Here is a 10,401-nt window from a genome sequence, read left to right on the forward strand (position 1 = left end):
CTTAAACACAGAGGAAAGCTATGTGTAAGTCTTTCTTTGTTATAATTGGATTGGGTCTGTCACCAACGATATTGGCACAAAGTGAGATGAGGTCCTGAAAGCAGAATATAGGGAGCTAGGAAATAAATTCATAAGCAGGGCCTCAAAGCTAATCATTTCAGGATTACTCCCAGTGTCATGTACTAATGAGATCAGGAATAAGGAGGATAGACCAGATGAACGTGTGGCTGGAGAGATGGGGTAGGAGGCAGGGGATTTAGATTCCTGAGGCATTAGGATCAATTCTGGGGAAGATGGGACCTGCGGAAGCTGTACAGGTTGAACCCACAGGACTAGGACCAGTATTCTCGCAGGGGTATTTGCTAGTGTACTTTGGAGAGCTTTGAAACTAGAGTGACATGGGGGTAGGAAACTGAACAAGGAGGCACAAGAAATGGAAACAAAGATAGAAGAGAAGAAAGTGTTAGAAAATGGAGAAAGTTTTAATAAGTTTTATTTGTATTTTGTTGGTGTTAGGAATAAGATATGGCTTTAAGATTTAGTTTAATTTATAATCTTGCAGTTGTGTGTTAAGGAGACTTGGGTTTTTGTTTTACTTTAAAAGACTTGAAAGTAAGTTTGGACTGCAGGTGGCGTAATGTAGAGGGAAGACGTGCATGAGGTGCCCCCTGCTGGAGAACTGAACTTTTTGCCCTTTTTCTTGGTGCCATGGGTTGTTTATGCCCTGAAAATTTGTTAGTTGTTGGGGTCGATTACCCTCTTTACTGAAATGCCCAGGAAAACAAAGATAAGAAAGCTTCGAATGGAAACCCATTGACTGAGTCAGATTCTCTCTCTCTGACTACCCGACTAACGGCTGAGGTTCTCACCAGCATCTTGGCAAGAGAGTTTGAGAATCACTGATGAATCAATTTGGAGAGCTTTGAAAATCAGTCAATGAGGCCTTGGCCCCAATACGGGTGGCTCTGGGAAAAACTAACGAGACCGTCAAAAGTCCAGGGAGCCAAGATCAAGGGTATGGAGGTGGCTTCATCGGCCCGTAGTGATTGAATTGCCACGCTGAAGTCCGATCTGACTTTGATAGCTGATACGAAAAAATGGTTGAGAGCCAAGTTGAATGACCTAGAAAACAGGTCCAGGAGACACAACCAGCAGGATTGTGGGGTTGCTGGAGGGGATTGAGGGCTATATCCCCACGAATACCTCTCAAACATGTTCTTTAAGGTGGCGCGTGAGGGTAGACTTGAATCCCCACCTGAATTGGATGAGCCGATCGCTCACTTCGGCCAAAGCGTCAATCTGAAGACCCACCGCGTGGAGGGATTGTGTTACTTCACAGTTATAACGAAAAATAGATGGTTCTGCGATGGGTGAGGGAGTATCATGATTTCAAGTGAGAGGGCCACTCCATTAGCTTGCATCAGGACATGTGTGCGGAGTTGGCAAAAAACAGGGTCGTGTTCAACGGAGTGAAGGCTGCCCTGTATAATAGTGGAGCCAGGTTCGGGATGGTGTACCCAGCCGATCTTAGAGTAACATTTGAGGAAAGAGACAATTTATTTTATATGCTGGGGAATGCGGATGCTTTTGTTAAAAGGCATAATAAATTGTGTGTGGTGTAATGTAGTTTATGGTCTGTCAGCCGGCATGTGTATTGTTCGTATTTGTTGTTCTTGTTTTTTTTTGGGTTGCTGTAGTTGGGTTATTGTTCTTTATATTAATGTATGGTTTCCTTTTTTTTTTAAAAAGAAAAAAGAAAAATTGTTGCTTACCGTGACATTTAGTCACTGGTGGGGTGCGCACGTTAAATGGGGTTTTGGTAGTCTTATTTATTTTTCCTGTTTTTTTGAGAAAATGAGCTTCGATTTTTGTTTAATGCAAGTTTTAATTGTAGGGAGGATTTTTATTTGCCTCACTCTTGTTTGCTTTTGGGTGTGGCCACATTCAATGGCGATGGCGTTGTGGGAGAGGATGATGGAGTACTTTGCTGATGGTGTCTGTTGGTTTTTCTTTGTTTAGTCTTTTGACTTGGTTTGGTGGCCATTTTGGATGCACCTTTGTTTTAGCTTTTCAGTGCCCTTGGTTAATCTAGCTTGTTGGAAATGGCTGACTCCGGATTAGGTGGGAGACCTCCAATTCGCTTGGTCACCTGGAACATTAGAGGTTTGAATGGCCCAGTGAAGTCGAGGGCATTTTCCCATCTCAAGTTTAAAATACGATGTGTTTTTTTTAGTAGAAGACCCGCTTGCGGGTTAGAGACCAGGCTATGCAAGAGGTGGGTGCAGCAGGTTTTTCATTCTGGTTTTGGTGGCAGGGCCAGGGTACGCCGATTTTAATTAACAAAAGAGGTCAGTTTTCCTCACCCCAGAATGTAATGGACCCTATTAGTCATTCTGGTTGTTACGGTCAACATTTATGTCCCCGACTGGGATGATACAAATTTTATTAACTCCCTGCTGCCCTTCCTAATCCCGACTCGCATCAGCTCATTTTACGTGGAGACTTGAACTGTCCCAAAAGACGTGCTGTTAGGTGAATTGGACATTCTGAATTTTCCCTCAGTGTACCCGAACAGGTGCCTGACTGTGGCGACTAGGGGCTTTTCACGGTCATTTCATTGCAGTGTTAATGTAAGCCTACTTGTGACAATAAAGATTATTAAATTGAATTGAATTGAATTGAATTTAATTAAATTCGATTGGATCGTTCGAAGCCTAACTCCCTGGTTCCATCTGGGATGGTCAGGATTTTTTCTTCTTTGTGACTCAGATGGGGAATGGAACCGTGGCACTTTCTTCACCCGAAAGATGGGGACTTCTCGTTTTTTTCACATGTCCACCATGTGTATTCCTGGATTGATTTATTTCTTTTGGATAGGGTTCTCCTCACTTTGGTGGTGATGGTGCCCGAGTACTCAGCAATTGTTATTTCGGACCATGCTCTGCACTTTATTGGTTGGGTCCACCCTGGAGGTTAGACACTGCACTCTTAGCTGAGAATCTTTTTTCTGAATGTATGCCCACGGCCATAGACAATTATATCAAATCTAATCAGTCAGACTCAATTTTACCTTCCAAGATGTGGGAGGCTCTTAAGGTGTTCCTCAGGGGGCAGGTTATCTCTTCCATTTTCGCTTGACCCTACTCTGGAGCTATTGGCTAATAGGAAAAAATACAGATCCAGTTTGAGCAATAATACTAATCTTTATTATTGTCACAAGTAGGCTTACATTAACACTGCAATGAAGTTACTGTGAAAATCCCCTAGTTGCCTCACTCTATTTAGGTACACTGAGGGAGAATTCAGAGTGTCTAAATTACCTAACCGCACGTCTTTGGGACTTGTGGGAGGAAACCGGAGAATACGGAGGAGATTCACGCAGACACGGGAAGAACGTGCAGACTCTGCACAGACAGTGACCCAAGCCGGGAATCGAACCTAGGACCCTGGTGCTGTGAAGCAACGGTGCTAACCACTGTGCTCCCATCTATTGTCTACTGGCAGGGCGGTACATCAGTTGTAACGCTCCAGGGGCACATTCTATTAGTGAGGGGAAAAGGCCGTCGTCTCTTGGATCACCAACTCAAACGGCAGGCGGCCACCCGGGAGATTACTCAGATATGTAATTCATTGTTTCTGCCCTTCCCTAGGTTAATGCGGTTTTTCAATCCTTTCACCGCGATCTTTATAGATAGGAGCCTCCTGCAGGTAAATCTGTCATGTCTGACGTTCTAGATGGTCAACCCATCCCAACGGTTAAGGTGGATCTGTGCAATGAGTTGGAGTCCCTGCTAAGCCCAGATGAAGTTTTAAAACTTATTGGGCTGATGCAGTCTGGCAAGGCCCCTGGTTCGGATGACTTTCCGATTGAATTGTTAAGAAGTTCTCGGAACAGCTTGTGTCATTGTTATTAGACATGTTTAATGATTCCCTAACCTGGGGGTCGCTGCCTCCGTCTCTCACCAAAGCTTCCATTTGCCTACTTCTTAAGAAAGACAAAGACCTGACAGAGTGTGGTTCGTACCGCCCCATATCACTCTTGAATGCAGACGTCAACCTACTTGTTAAGGTGTTGCTGCTGGGATTGAAGCCTTGCCTCCAAATATAATTTCCGAGGATCAAGCAGGTTTCGTGAAGCAATAGCATTGCCTGTTAAATGTCGCCCATTCTCTCTCCCCAGTATCGAAGCCAGAGGTGATAGTTTCTCTGGAGGCAGAAAAGGTATTTAATTGAGTGGAGTGGGAGTATTTATTTGAGATTCTTAGAAGGTTTGGATTTGGCTATAAATGTACATCCTGGATTAGCCTGCACCCCTAGTGCCAGTGTTTGTGCGAATGCTCGGAACTCTATTTTCCCTTGAAAAGGGGACTAGGAAGATCTGCCCACTTTCTCCACTCCCGTTCGCTCTAGCAATGGAGCTGCTCTCTATAGCACTGAGGTCCTCGAGTCAGTGGGAGGTATTTGTCGGGATGGGGTGGAGCATCCCGGTGTCTCTCTATGCAGGTGACCTTTTTTATATTTCAGACCCAGCCACCTCCACAGACAGCATAATGAAGTTTCTTAACACCTTCCGCTCCTTCTCGGGTATAAATTGATCTTAGACAAGAGTGAATGTTTCTCAGTTAACCCCTTGGCAGGCAAAACCAATCGGGGACGTTACCTTTTTAACATTGCAAGGCAGGGTTTAGCTATCTGGGAGTCCGGGTGGCCCACAACTGGGCCTCACTTCATAAGTTGAACTACACGAGTCTAGTTAATAATGCCAAAACAGATTTGCAAAGGTGGAATCGCCTTCCTCTATGTTTGGAGGATCGGGTTCAGACTTCTGAAATGTATATGCTCCCAAGGATTTCTTTTTCTTTCAGTTCCCTCCCATTTTTCTCCCCAAGTCCTTTCTTATCAAGATAAATAATTTGGTATCCTCTTTTATTTGGGCGGGTAGGAACCCTAGAATCTGCAGCGTTCTGTTATGAAGGGACGGACAGTTATCGGGGATGAGGGGTCGGGGCTTGGCCTTCCCCAATTTATTGTTCTATTACTGGGCTGCTAATGTTCAAAAATTACTGTTGTGGATTAGTGATCCCAAATCTATTTGGGGACAGATGGAGGCTCTACTTCTGCCTTTCTTGCCATAATCCACTGCCTTTTTCTCCCAACAGATTTTCCTCAAACCCAGTTCTCCTCTCTTAGGATTTGGCAACAGTTTAGACAGCATTTTAAGCTCCTTTCCTTTTCTTCACCAGCACCTATTTGCAACAATCACCTTTTCCTGCTGTGTGGGTTGGACCCAATATTTAATTCTTGGGAAGTGAAAGGTCTGGAGTGGTTTGGGGACCTGTTGGTGAAGGAGAGGTTTGCCAGCTTTAGGGAGCTAGATGATAAATTCCAGTTCCCCATCTCCAGCCTGTTTTGATATTTTCAAGTTCACAAATTTTTGTGTAAGGCTTTTCCTTCCTTTCCTTTGGCACCACCTTCTTCCTTGATGAGGATTCTATCCCTAGCTCGGCCAGTCGAGGGGCCTATTTTGGATCTATTTGGCCATATTCTTTCATCGGGTTCTGCTCCGTTAAGCGGTGTGAGTTTGAAATGGGAAAGTGAATTGGGCACCATTCTTACTGATGGGGTTTGGAGGGAGGCCCTTCACAGGGTTAACGCCACGTCATCATGTGCCTTCCTGAGCTTGATTCAGTTTAAGGTCATTCACAGGATGCACTTGACGAGGACAAGGATGAGTGGACTTTCCAAATGTAGAAGGGAGAGACGGATGTTGTCGCCGTTACCTCACTGATAGTCTGGAGGTGAATATTGCTTGGTTGGCAGTCTCATGCTCTGCTTAGTTGTGTAATTTGAGGTCATTTCTGCATTTGGAGAAAGTAATTCACCATCTGGGATCGGTGGAGAGATACTATGTAAGATTTTTTTATGCAATTAGTCACCGTCAGTTGTTAGTGGATTTAGTTTAGGTTAGGTTTAGTATTTAAGTTAATTATGGGTTATGTGACATTGCTTTACCTTTATTTTTAATTTTGGTTTCTTAATGTTTTTTCTTTTGTATTATTTTGTTCTGGTTATTAAGGAAAAATTTTGATAAACATTTAAAAAAGCAAATAAGTCCAGGAATCTTAGATTTATTGTTCCAGAATTAAAGCAACAGTGAAGGTTGGAATTCCGAATCCCAAGGGAGATATCAAGTTTTTTTAAAAAATAATTTTTATTAAAGGTTTTCATAAAATATCAATAACAAAATGAGAAAGAAAAAAGAACCCAACAGTGTTAAGTACAAAACACAATCTAAAAAAGCAACCCCCCAAACCCCTCCCCCCTGTACATAAATAATAAATTAACATTAATACCCCGACTTAACACAACAGGTGTATACACCCCCTCAGACCATCCAGTGTAAATAACATAAACAAAAATAAAGTAACCCCCCCCCCCCCCCCCCCCCCCCCCCGAGCTGCTGCTGCAAACGCCCTTACCTGTAAGTACCTGAAGGTGTTTCCCAGGGGGAGCCCGTACTTCTCCTCCAGCTCACCCAAGCTCGCGAACTTCCCATCCACAAACAGGTCCCCCAACTTTCGTATCCATGCCCTGTGCCACCCCGAAAACCCTCCACCTGTTCTTCCTGGGGCGAACGGGTGGTTCCCCCGTAATGGTGTCCACGCCGGACTTCCGGTGACGGCGGGCGGGAGGCAGCCGCACAATGGAGAGCCCCCGCTCGGGAACGGCAATTTCGGGGCTTTAAGCCCGGTCCCAGGGTCCGCGGAGGCGGCAGGAGAAGGGAGAAGGCACGGAGGAGGCACTGAGAAGACACAGGAGGAAAAAAAGAACAAAGAAAAATGTCGAGGGTGAGCAGAAAAACGGCTGAAAAAAAAACAGCTGGAGGTCCGTCGGGGAGTGGAAAGGTCACCGTGGGGTCACCAGGAAAAATGGAGGCTGGAGCACCAGGGAAGGCCGCACTGTTTACGGCTGAAGAAATAACCAAGGTGATGGCTGCGGAATTTGAAAAGCAGTTGGCGCAGATTGCGAAATGCATGGAGACGGTGAGGAAGGAGATGAGGGAGGCTTTGAGTGTGCTGGTGGAGGAGGCGGTTTCCCCGGTGAGGACGGAGGTGGCGAGCGCAGTGGCGGAGGTGCGAGGCGCTGGAGGAAGTGGAGGTGACGTTATGCAGCACGGTGATCAACTTGCCTCGATGGGGAATGAGATGCGGAAGGTGATGGATACTAACAAGGATCTGCGAGGAAAAATGGAAGACCTGGAAAATAGATCCAGGCGACAGAACTTGAGGATTGTGGGGCTGCCCGAAGGAGTTGAAGGACCGAAGCCGACTGAGTATTTTGCCGCGATGCTGGCAAAACTACTGGGGGAGGGGGAGGACCCCTCCCGATATGAACTGGATCGGGCTCATCGGTCGTGGAGGCCTGTACCAAAGGCGAGTGAGCCGCCAAGGGCAGTGACTCTGTGCTTCCGTAAGTACAGGGTGAAGGAGAAGGTCCTGAGCTGGGCCAAGCAGAAGCGGGTGGTGCAGTGGGCTGGAGCTGGTATACGTGTATACCAGGATTTTACGGTGGAGCTGGCAAGGAGGCGGGCTGCCTTCAACCGGGTGAAGAGGGCACCGTACATTAGCAAGGTGCGGTGCGGCATTGTATATCCAGCGAAGCTGAGGGTGACTTACAAGCTCAGGGACTTTTATTTTGGAACGGCGGAAGCAGCGGAGGAGTTTGCGAAAGCAGAAGGACTGTGGCAGAACTGACAAATTGAGGAATGGCCATGTGCCGATGTAACCTCATGACTGTATTTTCTTCTTTTTTGTATCACTGCGCGCGGGTGTAGAGACTAAAGGAGCCAATGTGGTATATATTTGGACAAGGGAAGGGAGGGACTTTCACTCGAAATGAGGTTTTTTTGGGGTGTAGGTGGATATGCGGGGTTTGTGTGCTAAAAGGGGATCTTTGAGCTTTCCTGGGGCCGGGCAAGTGGGAAAGGGACCCGGGCGGGGGCCTCCACGCTGGCCGGTGTGTGCCGGCCAGTGAACGGGAGTGAGGTGGGGGGAGGGGCTGCGGCCATCGGAGCCTGGCAGAACAGGGTCCGAGTGGTCTAGTCGGGGTGGAAAGTTGGGGGGGAAGGAACCGAGGGTAGGGGGAGGAGTTTTACAAGAGGCAGTGGACAGGAGGAGCTGGAGGCCTGGGGTGGGGGGTGGGGTGGTGGGAGCTGTGTAAGATTAAGGGTGACTACGGGTAATCCCTGATTTATTTTTGTCATTTGTTTATGTAAACATGCGGGTTGATGTTTGGGGGTTGGTGGGTAGATGGGATCGTTGTTGTTATTATGGACTGACATATCTTGCTGATTATTGTTTATTGTTGATGGATGTAAATGTGGGAGAAAATGTGAAAATGGAGAATAAAAAAAAAATGGGGTCCACGCCGATTTCCCCCCCTATGCCGCCTCCACTGCCCCCAAATTTTGAGGGCCGCCACGACCACCGGGATCGTGGTATACCTCCTTGGAGGGAGCGGCAGCGGCGCCGTTGCCAGCGCCCCCAGAATCGTACTCGCACAGGACGCCGTCTCCAGCCTCTTCCATGCAGCCCCCTCCCCCTCCATCACCCACTTGCGGACCATCGTCGCATTGGCGGCCCAGTAGTACCCACAGAGGTTGGGCAGCGCCAGCCCCCCCCCCCCATATCTTTACTCCGCTCCAGGGACACCCTTCTCACCCTCGAAGTCCCTTGCGCCCACACAAACCCCATTATACTCCTGTTAACCCGCCTGAAAAAAGCCTTCGGGATAAACACGGGGAGGCACTGGAACAGGAACAAAAACCTTGGGAGCACCGTCATTTTGATTGACTGCACCCTACCTGCCAAGGACAGCGGCAACGTGTCCCACCTCTTGAACTCCTCCTCCATTTGCTCCACCAGCCTTGTAAAGTTAAGCCTGTGCAGGGCCCCCCAGCTCCTGGCCACCTGGACCCCCAAGTATCTGAAGCTCCTCTCCACCCTTTTTAGTGGGAGCTCGCCAATCCCCCTCTCCTGGTCCCCTAGCTGAACTACGAACAGCTCACTCTTCCCCATATTGAGCTTGTACCCCGAAAAGTCCCCGAATTCCCTAAGGATCCTCATTACCTCTGGCATTCCTCCCACCAGGTCCGCCACATACAGCAGTAGGTCGTCTGCATAAAGCGACACCCTATGCTCCTCCCCACCCCGCACCAACCCCCTCCAGTTCCTTGACTCTCTCAGTGCCATAGCCAGGGGTTCAATCGCCAGTGCGAAGAGCAGGGGGGACAGGGGACACCCCTGTCTCGTCCCTCGTTGCAACCGAATGTACTCGGACCTCCTCCTATTTGTGCCCACACTTGCCATCGGGACCTCATACAACAGCCTAACCCACCTGACAAACCCCTCCCCAAACCTGAACCTCTTCAGCACCTCCCACAGGTACCCCCACTCTACCCTATCGAAGGCTTTCTCAGCGTCCATCGCCACCACTATCTCCGCCTCCCCCTCCCTCGCCGACATCATGATAACGTTCAAAAGCCTCCGCACATCGCGTTCAACTGTCTCCCCTTCACAAACCCCGTCTGGTCTTCATGGATGATCTGTGGCGCACAATCCTCAATCCTCGTGGCTAAGACTTTCGCCAGCATCTTGGCATCTACATTTAGCAAGGAAATCGGTCTGTAAGACCCACATTGCAACAAAGAAATTCTAAACCTTGCCCCTCGCACCTTAAACCTATGCCCCCTAGTAATTGACCCCTCTACCCTGGGGAAAAGCCGCTGACTATCCACTGTCTATGCCCCTCATAATTTTGTAGACCTCTATCAGGTCGCCCCTCAACCTCCGTTGTTCCAGTGAGAACAAACCGAGTTTATTCAACCGCTCCTCATAGCTAATGCCCTCCATGCCAGGCAACATCCTGGTAAAACTCTTCTCTACCCTCTCTAAAGTCTCCACATCCTTCTGGTAGTGTGGCGACCAGAATTGAACACTATACTCCAAGTGTGGAGGGTAGAGGGGTCAATTACTAGGGGGCATAGGTTTAAGGTGCGAGGGGCAAGGTTTAGAGTAGATGTACAAGGCAACTTTTTTACACCGAGGGTAGTGGGTGCCTGGAACTCGCTACCGGAGGAGGTGGTGGAAGCAGGGACGATAGTGACATTTAAGGGGCATCTTGACGAATACATGAATCGGATGGGAATAGAGGGATACGGACCCAGGAAGTGTAGAAGATTGTAGTTTAGTCGGGCAGCATGGTCGGCACGGGCTTGGAGGGCTGAAGGGCCTGTTCCTGTGCTGTACCTTTCTTTGTTCTTTGTTATTTTCTATTCCCGCTTTTCTCCCGCTGTCTGAAGGTGGTGATTCATCTGAGACATGGTTCTGTGGATGCCAGAGT

The 10,401-nt window shown here is 48.0% G+C and overlaps 1 protein-coding gene across 2 annotated transcripts in view; it reads left to right on the forward strand.

Annotated features, from left to right (window-relative positions):
• The window catches only part of nt5dc1 (5'-nucleotidase domain containing 1), a 764,356-nt gene that overhangs the window by 214,082 nt on the left and 539,873 nt on the right, over positions 1–10,401 (forward strand). The window lies entirely within an intron of this gene.

The sequence above is a fragment of the Scyliorhinus torazame genome, chromosome 4, assembly GCF_047496885.1.
Source record: "Scyliorhinus torazame isolate Kashiwa2021f chromosome 4, sScyTor2.1, whole genome shotgun sequence".
In the NCBI taxonomy this organism is placed as follows: Eukaryota; Metazoa; Chordata; class Chondrichthyes; order Carcharhiniformes; family Scyliorhinidae; genus Scyliorhinus; species Scyliorhinus torazame.